Below are 19,825 nucleotides of genomic sequence, written 5' to 3' on the forward strand. Positions count from 1 at the left end.
GAGGGAAAATGAATGGGAGATCATCAGAGAGGGAGAAAAATCATGAGAGACTCTTAACTATGGGAAAGAAACTGAGGGTTGCTGGAGAAGAGGTGGGTAGGGGGATGAGGTAATTGGGTGAAGGGCATTAAGGAGGGCACAAGATGTGATGAGCACTGGGTGTTATATGCAAATGATGAATTACTGAACTCTACATCTGAAACTAATGATGTACTATATGTTGGCTAATTGAATTTAAATTAAAAAATAAAAAGAAAAAAAAGAACAATGTAGACTTAAAGTTCTGACAACTTGTTATGTTAGTGGGGAAAGACAAGCAGGACAGATTATGTGTAAGTATAATTTTGTGTAAGCATGGGATATCAGCAGATTGAACATTTCTGTATGAATATCCATGGGACTGAAAATTGTGGGAGGATGATCCCCCCCTTTTTAAAACTAATCTTTTATTTTAAAATATTAAAGCCCAGAGAAAAATTTAAATAATTATACAATGAACAATATCTTTTGTCCACTATTTTACCACATTATTTAGTCACTTTTTCTATCTGATCTTTTTCTATATTTATTTCTATATGAATTACAGATGATTTTTTCCTTCATTTTATTTGTGTATACTCCTCATTCTTCTCTATTGCTTTTGTAATTTAAATAGGGCAAGCTTTATCTTCTGTGTTTTGTTTTAACAGATTTAAGAGTCACATCAAGCTTTTCAACTAACATAAAATCATATCATTTTGATCTTAATTCCTGCTGGTCTTGCTCCAAAGTGACAAATATCTCTTATACACTTAGGTTCTATAGCATTTATAGATTGTGTTATTTTTTTTTTTAAGATTTATTTATTTATTTAAGAGAGAAAGAGCAGGGGAAGGGCAGAGGGAGAGAGAATCTTAAGCAGACTGTGCACTGAGCACAAAGGAAGGTGCAATCTCACAACCCCAAGATCACAACCTGAGCTGAAACCAAGAGTCAGTCGCTTAACTGACTGCACCACCCAGGTGACCCAGGTGTGTTATATTTTTACTTAAATGTTTATAGATACAGTTCTTCCCACATAATAGAGTTTGCTATGTATTTGTTGAAATACATAGGTGTAATGTATGTATCATGAGTTCTCTGGTCCAGGAAGAAAAGAGCTTACTCTTAAAATATCTGATTTTTATGTTTGATTATTCCATTCAATAGCTATCTCTGGTCTAGAAGCATAATAAGGATCAACTAATAGTTTTCGATTTTTAATTAACAAATAAATAAACTCCCTCCAGTAAGTAATTTGGATAATTTGAAAATTTATTTCTATCACTCAAACTTTAAACTCAACACAAAAGACATTTTAAAAACAAAATGAAAAAAATTAACCATAATTAAAAACGTGCTTTATAATCATTGATTTTTAATTACCTATTTGCATATACCTGGAATAATTCCTTGAAAAATGAATGAAATAATTTTAATATTAATAGAGAAAAAACAGTCCTGTATTTATTTACATTTTCTACTTGACAAAGCTCAGAAAACCTTTTGAAAACATAGTGAAGTAGCATTAATATGAGCAGAAATTACTAAATAAATTCTATTATGTTAAGATGCATGAGGTTTCATACCCTGTGGTATGTTTTAGTTTCACTAAAGTTAATATAGGGGAGAACAGAGAAAGAAATAAAGTATTAATTTTTATTTTGGCTCGAATGTGTCTAAAATTTAATATCTAGATAACGCTAGGGCTGTTCATGAACTCAGTTTCAATAGACAGCATGCAGATTGAGAATTGAATTGTACCATACAGATTTCATTCATTCAAGGGAACAATGAAACAAAAATGTTCTTCAAGAAAATGCCAAATTCCTTATTGACCGGTGGGACAGAAACCATTGAAGAAAATCGAATTTGGGACTGGTATGACTTTTGGTAGTCCCTTTACAAGAAGTAAGCTCAGGATTTTAAGAGAATGAGAAAGATGCTATTATATCATGTTATTAGTTTCATTTAAAATAATGATTGCTGAGCAGAGAAAAAGGCTTAGATATGTTAATCTAGTCAAATTTCATGGGTTAAATTTCTAATTCCACGAGTTCTATATTAAAAAATTTATCATAAGATCAAAGTCTAGAATATTCTCAAGCATAGGTAAACATGTTACATTTTCCAAAATAAGTGCAGTATTTATGTATAATGACCCCAAGTTAAAAAGGTGGGGCGGAGATTCAGTTTTTAAATTTGTTATCTTTAAAGTGCCTTGAAACAAAACAAAGCAAAATATTAGTACATGCTCATTGGCACTAAAGGATTAATTACTTGCCCTGGAAAAGACTCTTGACAATCAGGTTTACTTTGAAACATTTAAATAATAACTCACAAAGTAAAGAATTATAGCTGAGATTCTATAGGGTACATTGAATGGGCAATATATGGAAATTAAATAGTCCCACTTGTGTGGAAATGTTGGGGTTCAGAGCAAAGGGTCAAGAAAGAATTTTGAGACATGTTTGGTGCAAAAGGATGACTTTATTAAAGCCCAGGAACAGGACATGTGGGCAGAAGGAGCTGCACTGGGGTCATTAGAAATGGCTGATTATATAGTTTCAAGTTAGGAGGGGGTTAGGGATAGCACAAACATCCAAGGCATTTTATAAACAAGGTTTCCAGGACCCTGAAGGGGCTAGTTATTGTTAGGAAAAAGTCATTTATTAATGTTTAGTAAAAACTCAGTCTTGAGACCCTTCAGATGTATATCAGTGGGCCATATGCTTGGAGGATGATTGCTAACATATATCCTGGGGGGTAGAGAAAAAGGAAGTTTCCAGGGGAATTTCTATGTTTAAAGTAGACTCACTCAAGCAGAACTGAAAGTTGTAAATTTTACCTGTGCTCATTGCCATTTTCAGGAAATAAGTGCAACCATCAGATATAGAATAATTCAGCTTTGTTCACTTAGCACAATAGTTGAAATGGGAACCTAACCTCCAGACCTGCCCAAAAAAGAATACATTAATTCATTCAATGTGCCTGCCTTGTGACAGTCACATAAATGTAATGGACTTGATCCCTTCCCTAAGTGTTTGCACTCTAGCAGAAAAGAGACAATTAAATAAGAATTTTCATAGACTTTCTTCGGGAAATCACAAAGTACAGGCATCTAACTTACTCTGCTATATTGGCCAAGAAAATATTCTTTTTTTAAAAAAAAGTTACTTTGACTAAAACTGAAAGGGATGGATAGGAGTTTTTCAGGTGAAGAGGTGAGGGTAGAGTATTCCACCCACGCATATGAAAGCCTGGGGTAAAAAAGAGTAGGATCTAGTCACCAAAATGGAAGTTTAGCACAACTGAAACCTGGAGGGAAATGGCAGACATACTGAGAAATGAGTCAGGGCCTGGTACGTGTTAAGGGGTTTGAATTTTATCCTGGAGACAAGGATTTAAGTATGTGAGTGAGATGATCAGTTTCATGTTTGAGGAGTATTACTTTGTCTTCCCCGTGAAAACCTATCCATTCATCAAAAAATCTACAGACTTAGACGGCAAATAACAATGACTTATAGTTTGAGTTTCATATCCAGACACACATTCTTTGCAATGTCCCTGGAGTCTGAAGGAGAGATTTAGTACCACTTCAAGACTGTTTTTTATATATATTTTCCAAAGATATGACTTAGAAGTAAAAGGATATATTTTGGATTGACATACAAAATTAAAATAATCTGGTGTGTTTTAACCAATAATTAATATAATTAATATATTGTAATAAAGTCTGCTAATAGTTAAGTATAGATATTATAAGAGTAATACAACTGTGGATGATTCATAAGGTTTCTCAATATTGAACACATACAATGAATGTTTATGAGTGAGATGTGATTTATTAGATGAAATCTCCCTTGAAAATGTTACCTATGGTGTATATTTTTACATAGTGCCTTCAATCAAAGAGAATATTTACAATAAACCATTTTACTAATTTATTTACATGATGTCATTGAGCTTTGTTTTCAAGATAGTCACTGGTAGTAATAAGTTCTCTCTCACATATAGGCATCCTACTCCTGAGAATTACTGAATATGCTTAGTGGTGGTGGATTGTTGGCATTTTCTAAATAATCTGTGTAAAAAGTAATCCGGTGTCTTCCCAGAAACAGTTCCAGTTACGCCACCAGTTTGAAAAAATTTACTTAAGGACAAATTAGGTAAGTCAATGAAAGCCTGTTAAGTGTTCTTTATCTATTCATCCACTGGAGAAGATAATTACTCAGAAAACACCTTGTTTCAAGGGCAGATTTAAATTTTGTGGACCCTCTTCAAAAGAAAGAGAAGAATATTATGAACAGAATATTTAACATGAAAGTAAATATTTATACTGGAAAGGGAAATCATGTACAAAAATTAACTAAAATGTGACAAACACCACAAAAATTACAAAATCTAGAAGAAAAAAAGAATAATACTGATCTATCAACTCCCTAACACATCTCTAATATTTTGTTTGGTTGCATATTCTTTGACCACATCTTCATGTGACATTGATTTCATGATATCATTTTCTATCAGGTGAATAGAAATATAATTGTTCTGCCTACCAATGTAGTTAATAAAAAATATTGATATTTCAGATTTATAAAATATGAATCATAGTGTCCATAAAGGTATGTGTATTACTGCTTACAGTTTGGTGTTCTACAAACACAAGAAAACTGCTACTATATTTTATACAATTCCCATCATGCAAAAATACATGGCACTTTTTAAACTTTACCCTCTGCATTTTTCAGAATATTCCTCAAAGAAATTTTCATTTTGACAAGAAATCAAAGAGACTTATTCTTCTGCTTGAAATTTTGATATGTTTGAATATTAAGGTTTCCACTAGTTTCTGATTCTGTTTATTTTAAAATTTATTACTTTCTCCTCCACTACTCCCATATTTCCAGTACTTGGCACCATAAGATATGTCCATATAATGATCAGACCTATACAATTGTCACTCAGGCAGAGTGAGTCTGCAAGTGGGCAGAAGTTCTCTTGAATATCATTATATATGAATGGCTAAAAATAACCTACTTTCTATGGAAGTGATTACAAATCTTATAGCCCACTAAACCCAAAAATTTCAATTATTTCAAATTCACCTTAGCTGGGTCCCAAAAATGGCCACTCTTAGTCAACATGAAAGAGGGGGAAGTCAGAGAGGAAAGTGACTGTAGTTAAAATACATCTGTTTTTAAATCTTACAAAAACATATTCAGATGAACATATACTAAATGACCTTCCCAGGACTTGGCTGAATCCTTCTAAAATACCTACAAAAATTCATGAGTGTTCCTTTACACCTAGATTCCAGAATAATTGCTCATTTTCTTTGCCTCTTTAGGAGGTGGCAAGCCCCCCACTCCCCCTCCTTCCAACACACATTATTACTAGATCTGAAGTGCTGCACTATTCCTTAAGTTTTTCCTATATACCATGCCATTTCTCAAGTTATTCCTTTACTTAAAAATGTTTATTACTTAACTACTTGGATTGTACCATCTGTTCACTGCAAGGAGCCTAATTAATATATCCTCTCATCCTTCCATTCTTATCTTAAATATAAGTTTCTCATCAAGTATTTTCCAGTCATTCTGGTGGATCTGTTTTGTTTGTTTGTTTCCTATCATGGTGCTTAATTAATTTTTGTCACAACACTTACCCAAATTATATATATTAGTTAATTTACCAATAGTTCCCTGGTTCTAAACACAGTGCCTATAATATAACAGGACTAAATATTTATAGTAAAACCCCATAATAAGGTACATTCACTCAGACCCCACTCCCAAACAAGGTGAGCTTAAGTTCTTACCTTTGGAGGGAGGGAGGAAAACGGAAGAATGAAGTGCAAGGCTAGCTACAGGGAACCAGCAGTTACCCCTGTCTCACAAGGTGTCTCTTAACCTTCCCAGTATGTCTCCCAGTCTGTTCTCCTTAGACCACCCAAAAAAATGGGTACAAAATAACTATAAAATTAACTGAAACAACTTCTACTGTCCCAGATGTTCCATCACAACAACAAGAACAGGCATTAATTCCACTGATAGATAAGCCAGTGTGTACATCGTATACCAGATAATGCCAAACCACATTTGGGGTCAAAACTCTTAGTATGTCTGTTAGACTGTGATCACTCCTGGTCATATTCTTCAATTTGCAATAATGCTATCCTGCATTTATAAGACTAGATTTTCTGGATCCAACTGACTGTATTGTAGTGGGGTTTTATTGTATTTTATTGTATTTCATGAGTGAGTGAGTGAATCCAAGTTTTCAATATTTCTCCTATTTTACTTTATTTTTAAAGATTTATTTATTTATTTGAGAGAAAGACTGTGTGTGAGTGTGTGTGTGCATGAGCAGAGGGGAAGCAGTCTACTTGCTGAGTGGGGAGCCCAACAACATGGCGCTCGATCTCATCACCCTGAGATCATGATCTGAGCTGAAACCAAGAGTCAGATGCTTAACTGACTGAGCCACCCAGGTGCCCCCTGTATTTCTCCTATTTTAAAGATAACAAATACTGAATTAAGACCAGGAGTGGAATATAATGAAAAGAATTTAATTTTTAAAGACTGAATTTAAACTAACACAGTGTTTTGAGGAAATAGAATTATTAACTTTGTAAATAGAAAATGAATTAAATTATCAAAATGTTTTAAATTATCCATACTCTTCTTATGAGAAATCATGTACAACATATTTGGAATTAGATGTTCTGGGAAATCCAATAACTTTTGCCCATGTTTTTTATAAAAGTTTAAAAGCAAGTTCACTTCCATTTAATCATTTGAGTATAAAGACCTTTTGAGGTAAATCTACTTATATGGTAAGTAGACTGAATCAATATTTATTCTAGCCCTGTTTTGCCTTATTTCCCATATTTTAAAGCTGAAAATTAATCTTTCTATACTACATGCATCTAGCAAAAGCCATGTGACAATCTAGCCAAGAAAGTATATAGAAGTCATGGGGATTTTAGGAAAATATCTGTTTTTTGATACAGCACCCTCTTCTTTCTCCTCCATTAATTTTCCTCCCTGACTTGGATGTAGCCATGAAGAGTGAAGGTAACAAAGCGGTGATATTTCAATTATGAAGAAAAGTCTCAGAACATCACAAGACTAAAATCCTTGAGATACTGCAATAAGGCCAACAGTCACCTACTTCTTGGCATTTTGTTGCATTGGAATAACATATATCTCAAGTTTCTTTAAACCTCACTTTAGTAGAATATCAGGAAATCAATTTTTCTATTAAGAGAATAGAGAGAGAATTTATTTTGTCTTTTGTGATACTCAGTAGTCAAACACAATCAGCAAATAAGACCATGACATGGAAATATTGTTATGTAACAGATGGGTAAACTGAAGCTTAGCATTACATGCACATACAGAGTAAGAGATATATCCTAGACCCAAATCAGGATGTTAGGAGGAAAATTGTACCCCCATTCACTAGGAGTTTAAAATCTAGGAGAGAAACAAGACTTGCATTAAAACAAATACATTAAAATATGCGATAATTGATTAGGCTGGGCAGTTTAAGAGTGGAAGTAGCTAACCCTTTTTTTAATAGTTAGTATGTGCCAGTCACTTCTCTAGCCACTTTACATTCATTAACTTTCTTTATTCTCAGCATAACCCTATTGCATAGGTACTATATTATGCACATTTTACAGGGGAGAAAACTGAGGGTATGAGAAATTATGAGTTTTTAAGTACCTTGTCATTAGTGACACAGCCAATACGTGACAGAGCTGGCATTTGGACTCGGGCAGTCTGGCTCCAGCAATTATGCTCTTAGCCATTACCTCACACTATTTTTCACTGGTCTGTATATGTCAGTCTGAATGAAGTAGATATTTCATCCTAATATTAGGGTAACATAATTAAAACAGACTTTTTTTTTTTTTAAAGTTTTCAGATGCAATAAATAAAGAAAAAATATTAACACTTACATAGTACTTCGTATGTACTAGGCTCTTTGCCAAGTAATTTACATATATTAACCCATTTAATTCTCATAACAAGATACCAATCCAATGTGGCTAGAACTATTTATTTTCCCTATTCTGTAGAGGAGAAATTTTTGAATCCCAGAAAAGCTAAGGCACTAGCCCAAAGTGGCACAGCTTGTAAGTGGCGTAGCTGGGATTCTAACCCAGGAAACCTGGCTCCAACATTTGGCTCATAAGCACTTCAGTAACAAAGCACATAACTTCTATTCACTGCACACATAGTAAAGGCTAGTAAAATCTACAGAAGAAGTATAAAATATTTGCTGAGCATTCAGGGACAGCTTCATGGAAGGGAAAATTTGATCTGAATAAACTTTGGAGAAGAAAGTAAGAAACAATAAGCAACAAAATTGAGATTCAGAAGTTATAATAAAAAATGAAGAAATGTGAGAATAATTCTAGAATATCAGAGTCAAGTAGATGCATGATGGCATTCAACGAGATCAGTTGTACTTTTAATTTCCAAATTTGAGAACTTTGTTTCAAATCTAAAGTTAACTTGTTCTATTTTCACCCACCAATACTTGTTCATTTAAATTCCTGACTATTCAGTTTAATTTCATGACAGTTTATATTCTGACTGACTGCTCTTAGGTCCCATAAAAATAAAATTTAAAAGCTATGATGCCTGCCTTCAAGGTAATTATAACCTTTCAAATTTACTAAATAATTTAGCAAATCAGTTTAATAAAGATTTAATGAGCAACTGCTATCTCTCAGACATTGTGCCAGGACCTGGGACTGTAGAAGCTTGGTAGGGGAAAAGACACATAAACAAATAATTACATTGCAATATGGCAAGGGTAATGAAACATCAGGGTCCATGCACTCTGGCATCAATGAAAAGGGTCATGCTGGAAAGCACTGGATATTTAGAAAAAACTTTCAAAGCTTTCCTTCAAGAAATATTCAATTCCTATATATCAGGACAATGGTTAAGTGATGGTGATACAGTACTGAAAAATTCAAACTTCATCTCTATAATGGCAAAGCTTATAGGCCAACAGAATGAATGCAATTATTTTTTCACTACTGACTTGATAACAAGCTACAATAACTCAGTTTTCTAGCCCTGTTTATAGGTGCTGCTTGTCACCAGAAACTAAGACCAGAAGCCAGAAGCCAGAAGCCACAAGCTCCAAACGAGCCCCCATGACTCAGTTTTTTGACTGGTTTCTTCCAGTCCAGACACTCGCTGCTAACCCTTCAGATGACCTTGAGACCATTATCACTTAATTCTAATAAAGAACTCACCTACAAGCAACAGGACAAATCTGACTATACCCATTTAACAGAAGAAAAGAGGTGGCACTCCGATTCCAAGAAGCCTCCTTTCTTCCCTAAAACACCTTGACATCAGCTTGCTTACTAGCCCTTTACCATAACCCCATAAAACCCTGACCATGCGACCTAATCAGGGAGAAGGTGCCTTTAAAGCATGAGCTTCCCGTCTCCATTCTCTGATCATTGAATAAATTACCTCCTTGCCATCAAATACTGTTTTGTTATTTGGCTATCTGGAAATGAGAAAGAACCTACCACTTCAGCAACACTTTTTAGCAAGGTGATAGGGAACAAAGAAATAGAGGATGAAAGGAAGAAAAGAATGGTAGGGGCCACAGCTGCTCCAAGCTGGGCCACTTTGGCATGAACATTATTTTGAGTTAAAAGTAACCAAAACCCAGGAAACACAAAAAAAGCTCTCTTCTTGGTCCTCAACTGCCTAAATTTACATTGGAAAGGAGAAACTGTACCAGGAAGGGTGCTATCTATAGACTCCCCTCTACCAAAGAAGCTTATCTGCATAATAGGACAACCTTTGTTCTTCCAAACATTTATTCTCACCTTCCTGTTAATGACCTTCTCACCTTTGTACCCTCAGACCCTGCCCTTCTTCTTAGCTCATATAAGTTTCCTGTTGCCTCATTGTCTTTGGAACTTCCATGTCTGTGTGGATTCCTCATATGTATGCCTATTAAATTTGATTTTCTCCTATTATTGTGTCTCGTGTCAATTTGATTCTTAGTCCAGCTAGAAGGACCTTGAAGGGAAAATGAAGGTCTTCCTCCTGACAAAATGAGGGAACGGGTGAAGGGACCGCAGAAAGGGATTTTGGAACCAACAGAGTTCGTTCAACTTCTGAAGCAGCAACTTCTGAAAATGAGAGGTGCTACAAGGAGAAAAAGCCAAATGAGGGGGGAAAGCAGGGGTCAATCACAACACTTAAGTCCAATAGGTTTATAGGTTGAGAAAGTTCAGCTATCCAGATAAATCTGGAAGGAACAAGAATCAATATATATATACGAGGTGACTAAAAAAGCATACTAGATTGATGATTCAGAGGTAATAATTTTCTCTGGAAATGACAGCCTAGATCTTCCAGCTATGCCTAATCAAGTTAAAATAGGTTTTTTTTTTTCTTGGTGCCCATGGAGCAAAATGTCAAAATCCATGGGAATGATGGTGTATTTCACTTTACAAAGTTGTCTGTGAATAGAAACTATGCAAATTGAATCAGATTTGTATTGCTCTTGTGGAATTTTCAAAGCAGACCTACAGTTCTATGCATCTAATAAAAAACAACCACTTCAAATGAGGATGATTTCATTCCGCTTCTTTCTTTTCAGTAAATTTAAAATTCCTGTTAGAAGTTTTTTACTGATACTTCAATAAACATGTTTTCTTTTTTCACGTGCCATATTAGACCCAGTGTGGGATACTACAATGGTAGGATACAGTTAGAAATTTCTTGTCAAGATAGCTTTGTAGATTCAGGCTTTAAGAAGCCCCCTTTCCTCCAAGTATATAGCAATGACAGATAAAATACGAAATGAGTAAGTCAAACAATAGCAAGATCAAAAAAAGATAAACATCTCCATAAATAAGCACAGAACTGCAATATCAGCTTAAATTGCAGGTCTCCTGAGCTATTGATCAGAAGAGAGATGTATACCTCTACTCTCCCCAGCAGAGATGACTGAGAAGTCTATCCCTTCTAAATAGGAGAGAGTAAAAGTACTCTCTAGGAAGAAGAAGAAATTTCCTAAGCTCTATTCATGATATCAGGATCTTCCACTAATTCTCATGAAAGAAAGATGAAAAATGCTACTAATGGATCTGCCTACAGCTCTGGTTTAAAAAAATGTTATGCACCTAAGTAGGGAAAGAACACAGGTAAACCTTCTCAACAGCAACGTAGACATACTACTTAACGGCTCAGTGTCTGGATATTATGACAGGACAGTTTTATTTCCAGTATAATGATGGAAGTCCATACTAAGAAGCCACCCAGTTGATTGATACTCTGGACAGAATACAAACAAAAAACTACTAGAGGATACTAAGTAACAAACAAAATCAGGCAGAATATGGAGGAGTCAAAACTTGAGATCATGACCAACATGATGATGGTTCCCATTTTGTTAAGGCCTTTCCCTGCTAGTGGGAACTTGAAAGAGAGCTTCTTAGGAGGCAGCATGACCTCCTCTCTATGGAACAGGCAGCCGAGAACCAGATGAAGTAAGGGGAAAGGTGAGCCAGACAGGCTGAATGGGGGAAGGGGGGAGATAAACGTGCTAGAAGATGAAGCTGTGCATAAATGATAATTGACAAAGCGTAAACTATTCTACAATATTCTAATGGATTTCAAAGCAGCAATTAGAAAGTAGGATCAACATGTCGGTGTTTGTTTTGAAATATGTGTTAAAATTATGACAATATAGGGGAAAGTTTCTGAGTTAGTCAGAAAATTACAAGATTAGAAAAAAAAGTATTAAATTAAAAAATAAGATGAAGTGGTTAAAAAGTAAAACACATTGGAAGTAAATATTAAAAAATATACAAACTGAAATAAAATTCAACTTAAAGGCAATGAATAGCAGAAATAAGACAACAATAAATTAATATATTGAAGTAGGAAGCAGAAAAAATATAAACAAGGCAAAGGAAAAATTCAATAATAGATACAACACATGGAAGATAGGATCTAGCCTATGAAAACTAGCTATTCCCAAAGTCAGGTCAGAACATTTAACAGTGGCTGTCCACACATCATCTAGGTTCACTGTGAGAGTACAACCTACAGAAATCTGAAGCAACCGAGTTCAGATCTAGGAATTCTGTTCTCATCCTCATATACCACTTCTGCCTGTCACATTCCTCTGTTGTAAGAGAGAAGCAAATGCAGACCACAACTCATTTTCAGTTCTCATGGCTGATGAGTAATTGAAGCAATCCAGAGCTCTACCACCAAGAAAACTGTAGTTCCCTTTTCCCCACTACAAATTACAAATTCAAATTGGGTTATATAATAACTGAAATGGTCTCTCACATATATTTTGTTGCCATGTCATTGAAGTTCTGCACCATCACTGATGTCATGTAGAAGATCAAAAATGTTCTTTTCTCACAAAATGTTTTTTAAAAAATGCTTTTTATCTAAATCTTGTTTCACAATGAAAACCATAATCAGCAGATATTATGATTTTATAGATTATACTGAAATTTTGATGATTGTAAATAACTCTTTGGACAAAGACAGAAAACATAAATAAAATATAGATATGGAAATTGGAAGACATCAGGCCAAGCAGCTATCATGAACTTGAGTAAGAAATAGTCTGTCTTTAAAATGTTAATGTTGGGGCACTTGGGTGGCTCAGTCAGTTAAGTGGTTGCCTTTGACTCAGGTCATTATCCCCTCTCCTGGGATCCAGCCCCACCTAGAGCTCCCTGCTCAGTGGGGAGCCTGCTTCTCCCTCTCCTTCTGCCTGCCACTCCCCCTGCTTATGTGCTCTCTCACTCTCTCTCTGTCAAATGGATAAATAAAATCTTCAAAAATATATATATATTTATGTGTTATTTCTTTTCTACACAAGTGTACTTTGTTTATGTATGAAATGACACGTTATAAATATATCTAATGTATTGGTTTAAGAAAGCATTAGGAAAACTTCCAAATTCACTCAATGAGGCCAACATTATCCTGATACCAAAACTAAATAAAGACACCACAAAAAAGGGAACTACAGGCCAATATCTCTGATGAACATAGATGCAGAAATACTCAACAAAATACTAGCAAACTGAATCCAAAAGTACATTTAAAAAATCGTTCATCACAATCAAGTGGGATTTATTTCTGATTGCAAGGGTGGTTCAATATCTGCAAACCAATCAATGTGATACATCACATTCATAAAAAAAGGATAAGAACCATATAATCATTTTAATGGACACAGAAAAACATTTGACAAAGTATGATATACATTCATGATCAAAATCCTCAACAAAGTAGGTTTAGAGGGAACATACCTCAACATAATAAAGGCCATATATGAAAAGCCCATGGCTAATATCATTCTCAATGGGGAAAAACTGAAACTTTTTCCTCTACAGTCAGGAACAGGACAGGGATGCCCACCTTCACCACTTTTATTCAACATAGTACTAGAAGTCCTAGCCACAGCAATCAGAAAACAAAAAGAAATAAAAGGCATCCAAATTGGCAAGGAAGAAGTCAAATTTCACTATTTGCACATGACAAGAAACTCTATACAGGAAACCCGAAAGACCACCAAAAAAATACTAGAAATGATAAACAAATTCAGTAAAGTTACAGGATACAAAATCAATGTAAAGAAATCTGTTTCATTTCTACATCAATAATGAAACAGCAGAAAGAGAAATTAAGGAATCAATCCCATTTACAATTGCACCAAAATAATAAGATACCTAGGAATAAACCTAACCAAAGAGGTGGAAGACTTGTATTCGAAAACTGTAACGCACTCATGAAAGAAATTGAAGATGACACAAAAATGGAAAGACACTCCATGCTCATGGATTGGAAGAATAAATATTGTTAAAATGTTCTTCTACCCAATCTACATATTTAATGCAATCTCTATCAAAATACTACTAGCATTTTTAACAGAATTAGAACAAACAATCCTAAAATTTCTATCGAACCATAAAGACCCTGATTAGCCAAAGCAACCTTGAAGCAGAAAAGCAAAACTGGAGGCATCACAATTTCTGACTTCACGTTATGTTACAAAGTTATAGTGATCAAAACAGTATAGCACTGGCACAAAAATAGACACATACATCAATAGAACAGAGTAGAAAACCCAGAAATGAACCCATAACTTTATGATCAATTAATCTTTGACAAAGCGAGAAAGAATATCCAATGGAAAAAAGACAATCTCAAAAAAAAAAAAAGGAAAAGAAAGAAAAGAAAAAGAAGATAGTCTTTTCAACAAATGGTGTTGGGAAAACTGGACAGCAATGTGCAAAAGAATGAAATTGGATCACTTTCTCACACCATACACAAAAATAAGTTCAAAATAGATTAAAGACCTAAGTGTGAGACCTGAAACCACAAAACTCCTAGAAGAGAACACAGGCAATAATTTCTCTGACATTGGCCAGGCAATATTTTTCTAGATATGTGTCCTGAGACAAGGGAAATAAAAGCAAAATTAAACTATTGGCACTACATAAAAATAAAAAGCTTCTGTACAGCAAAGGAAACAATCAACAAAACTAAAAGGCAACCTACTGAATGGGAGAAGATATTTGCAAATGATACATCTGATAAAGGGTCAGTATACAATATATATAAAGTCTAAAACCCAACACCCAAAAAACAAATGATCCGGTTAAAATTGGACAGAAGACATGAATAGACATTTTTCCAAAGAAGACATCCAGAAGGCCAACAGACATGAAAAGATGCTCCACATCACTCATCATCCAGGAAATGCAAATCAAAACTACAATCACCTCACACCTGTCAGAATGGCTAAAATTAACAACATAAAAAACAACAAGTGTTGGCAAGGATGTGGAGAAAGGGGAACCCTCTTGCACTATTTGTGGGAATGCAAACTGGTGCAGCCATGACGGAAAACATCATGGAGGTTCCTCAAAAAATTAAAAATAGAAGTACCCTCTAATCTAGCAATCTCACTACTAGGTATTTACCCAAAGAATACAGAAATACTAATTCAAAGGGATACATGCACCCCGATGTTTATAGCAGCATTACCTAAAATAGCCAAATTATGGAAACAGCCCAAGTGTCCATCCACTGATGAATGGAATAAGAAGATGTGGTATATATACAATGGAATATTACTCAGCCATAAAATGGAATGAAATCTTGCCATTTGCAATGACGTGGATGGAATTGAGGGTATTATGCTGAGTGAAATAAGTCAGTCAGAGAAAGACAAATACCATATGATTTCACTCATGTGTGAAATTTAGAAACAAAACAAATGAGCAAGGGGGAAAAAGAGAGAGAGAGGCAAACCAGGAAACAGACTCTTAACTATAGAGAATAAAATGATGGTTACTAGAGAGGAGTGTGGAGGGATGAGTGAAATAGGTGATGGGGCTTAAGGAGTACACTTGTACTCAGCATGGAAAACTGAGCACCAGATGATGTATTAAAGTGTTGAATCACTATATTATTATACACCTGACTAATATTACACTGTATATTAACTAAGTGAAATTTAAATAAAACTTTAAAAAAACTAAAATTGGGGGAAAAAAAGAAATCATTAGGGAAAGCTAAGCTCTCACTTAGTTCTCTTCAATGAACAAGTGTGTAATTCTTAATAATCATAGTTCTCAGACTGTCCAAATACAACAAAAAGTTTTTAAAAGGATTAATGTAGAAAATGAGATTGTGAAGATTATAACAAATATTTTCCTAAGGACTATGGAGCTTCACATTTACTACTTGATAAAATTATACACACACATTATTTTATAGTGAACTTGATTCTTGGGGAAAGCAAAAAAATACAACAAATAATTAAAATATATAGCATCCTAAAAAATTCTCACTGTGTATGCCCTAATGTAAATGTCTACTACATACACACAATAACTATCAGGAGCTTTCTAGAAAATGTAGATGAACCTACTGGTAATGTCCAATGAAGTATACCATATAGGAGATTATATGACTCAAGTCTGAACATCATTGTCAGCAATCATTCATTCCAAAAAGGTTAAAAATGGACAACCTAAGACAATGCTAAAAACAAACAAACCAATAAATAAATAAATAAAAATAAATAAATAAATAAATAAATAAATAAAATAGTTTAAAAAGCTTATTCCAGGATGTAAAATTTAAGCAAGCTATAAAAGAAGCTTAGAATAGGGAAACTAAGCTAGGGACAGAACATAGGGAGATAGGTCACAGACTCTAATAGCAATACCAGAATAATTTCAGAGGGTAAGCCAACATTGGTCAGCAGCAGACGGTTTCATGATGTTATGTTATGACTGGTCCTTCCATTTTATGAGGTGTATAAATGCTGTTATCATTATTACCGCAAACACCAAGCACTGAGTTTGGTGTTCTGTGTCAGGCATCAAAAGACCTTACCTAGTATAATGCCACATGGTATAACTGTGGCAAGTACAGTGCTCTTCCCTAATTGTTCAATCACCAAACTGCTGTTCATTTTCCAAATATCAATTCCCAGAAGATTATAAGATAAGACAAATAACAATAAGGGGTATAATTTTATAATGATTATACAAAGGGGAATACAGGGGCACCTGGGTGGCTCAATCGTTAAGCATCTGCCTTCGGCTCAGGTCATGATCCCAAGGTCCTGGGATTGAGCCCCACATCAGGCTCCCTACTCAGCAGGAAGCCTGCTTCTCCCTCTCCCGCTCCCGCTGCTTGTGTTCCCTCTCTCACTCTTTCTCTGTCAAACAAATAAAATCTTAAAAAAAGTGGGGGGGGGGCATACAATCAAAATTACAGCAGGTTTTTTTTTTTTTTTAGAACTCAACAACCTGATTTTTAATTTTACATGAAAATGCGAAGAACCTAGAACAGCTAGTTTAAAAAACACAATTTTTAAAGGAATAAAGTAAAAGACCTTACTACATCTGATTTCAAGACATATTCTAAAGTATACTAATCAAGTATACTAATCAAGACAGTGTGGAAATTGGGAAAAGTGACATATCGATCAATGCAACATTGCCTTCTAGGCTACTCACAATGTTGTTATATCAATTGGATACCCATATGGAAAAATTAATGGATGGTGACCCTTATCATCCTGTACATGCAAAAATTTACTGTAAATGAATCAAAGACTTAAATATGAAACCTAAAACTGTAATCATCCTACAGGAAAACATAAAAGAAAATCTTTGCAACATTCTAGTGATGGAAGTTTTCTTCGATAGAACATAAAAATAATGAACTATATTTTTAAGTGATGTTTTAGATTTCATGAAAACTTAAAACTTACTCTTCGAAAAACAATTAAGAAAATGAAGCGCCAAGCCACAAACTAGAAGAAAATATTCACAACACATAAATCAGACAAAGATAAAAAGAATGCTCACAACTCAACAATAATATAAACAAAGCAAAAATTTTAAAAATGGGCAGAAACATTCACTATTTACTTCAAAAGAGAAAATAAACAAATGGCCTATAAATACATGATGTAAAACACTGTTAGTCTTAGTGATGTAAATTCGAACCACACCAAGCTAAATCACCACGTTCATGAGAATGGGAAAATTTTTAATAGCTTTTTAAAAAATATTTATTTATTTATTTTAGAGCTGGGGGAGGGAGAGAGAGAATGTTAAGCTGACTCCATGCTAAGTGCAGAGCCAGACACAGGGCTTGATCTCATGACCCTGAGCTCATGACTGAGCTGAAGCCAGGAGTCAGATGCTCAACCCACTGAGCCACCCAGGTGCCTTGGAATGGGAAAATTTTTAATAAACAAAATTAAAACAGAAATGGGAAGGATACGGGAAACTAAGACTCTCTAACGTAGCTGGTAAAAATATAAAATGGTACAACTGCTTTGGAAAAGAGTTGGAAAGTTTCAGGGTACCTGGGTGGCTCAGCCAGTTAAGAATCTGACTCTTGATTTTGGCTCAGGTCATGATCTCAGAGGCAAGATTGAGCCCCATGTCGGGCTCAGGTTCTGAGCTGGGTGAGGAGCCTGCTTAAGATTCTCTCTCCCTCTCTCACTCTGCTCCTCCCCCCTCTCTGAAAGAAAAAAAGAGTTAGGAAGTTTCTTAAAAACTTAAACATACATTCACCAACATCAAATAATCACTCAGGTATTTACCCTGAAGAAACAAAACTAAATTACTACAAAGAGTAGGTCACAGATGTTCATAACAGCTTTAATTTAAATAGACAAAAACTAAATAATTTAAATGTCCAACACATGAATGGGCAAACAAATTGTTATTATCCAATGAAACGCCAGATAGCAATAAAAAGGAACTAAGTATTAGTTCATACTATAACATGGATAAATCACAAGATTTATTGTGAAAATTTATTATTGTGCTAGGTGAAAGAAGTCAGGCCAAAGAAACAGAAAAAAACTAAATAAAAAGAGAGAAATATAAATTTTATAATTACATTCACATAAAATTCTGAAGAATAAACCAGATCAGATATGGGGGTGCAGGAAGGATGGATTACAAAGGAGTACAAGGAAACTGGGGAGAGATGTAAATGCTTTTTATCCTACCAAATTGATGATTTCCCAGATTTGTATACATATGTCCAATCTGATTATATTGCACACTTTATGTGAAGTTTAGTGAAATGTAATTGTACTTCAATGAAGTTGAAAGAATCCAAAAAATAAAGAGGGATAAAATTACATCTATTTCAGGGTATGGGCTTATAGTAATAAAGACATTTTTAGGATAGGTTGCCTAAAAGCAGGTTTACGTGAGACAATTTTTCCTTTAACTGCTATCTAACAACCACTTGTCCTAAAATTTATCACTTGTTAAATAACTGAATGTTTGCTCGGATATTTTTTTAAGGGATTAGGGAGATACCTTACACCATTTTAAGAAAATTATAGCTAATTTAAATTTCAACTGATTTAAACTGTAGCTTTTCTAGTAAAAAAAAAAAAAATGTTTAAACCTGCAGCATTTTGGGAATGATGCATTTTTTTCTTTCTTTCTTTCTTTCTTTCTTTCTTTCTTTCTTTCTTTCTTTCTTTCTTTCTTTCTTTCTTTTTCTTTTTCTTTTTGAGAGAGAGATCATGGGAGCATGGGAGGAGGGTAGGGGGAGAGAAAGAATGAGAATTCCAAGCAGGCTCCATGCCCAGCACAGAGCCCTACCCCCACCCCCCCATGGGGCTCCATCTCACAATTCTGAGATCAAGACTTGAGCTGAAATCAAGAGTCCAACACTTAACCCACTGAGTTACCCAGGCACCCCAAGAATGATGCAAACTTATCTATCTCTGTGGATTGTTTTTATCTACTTATGATATAATTTTTCAAAATCATAGTTAAATATACCAAAAACCCCTGAATCGTATACTTTAAATGGGAGAAGAGCAAAATCTTTGTTAATAAATGCTTGTATGAATGAGAAAATTGAAAAAGTATTATGGACAGGGAAACTAAACTTTTAAGGGCCTTGAACACCAACTACTGTTTATTTAGCATGGAATTCATGTTTTATGTATTGAAGGTTTGTGAACAGGGCAATAGCCTGACTTAGGCTCTGCTTTGGTAAAATTGAGCTGGCAGAGGTGTGTGGAATCTTATTGGTTGGAGGGGCTCAGTCCTGAGTATCCTAACATTCAGGTTCAGGCAGGATATGGAGAGTCCATCTGCCCATACAGAAAGCATATTCAAAGCTTTCTGAAAAGATTACAGGTAACATTTGTCATTTTATGGCTGCTCAGTATTTGAACTCCTTGTCTATATTTAGAGAATTGGACA

The sequence above is a fragment of the Ursus americanus genome, chromosome 3, assembly GCF_024610735.1.
Source record: "Ursus americanus isolate L20-20 chromosome 3, mUrsAme1.1.p, whole genome shotgun sequence".
Lineage (NCBI taxonomy): Eukaryota > Metazoa > Chordata > Mammalia > Carnivora > Ursidae > Ursus > Ursus americanus.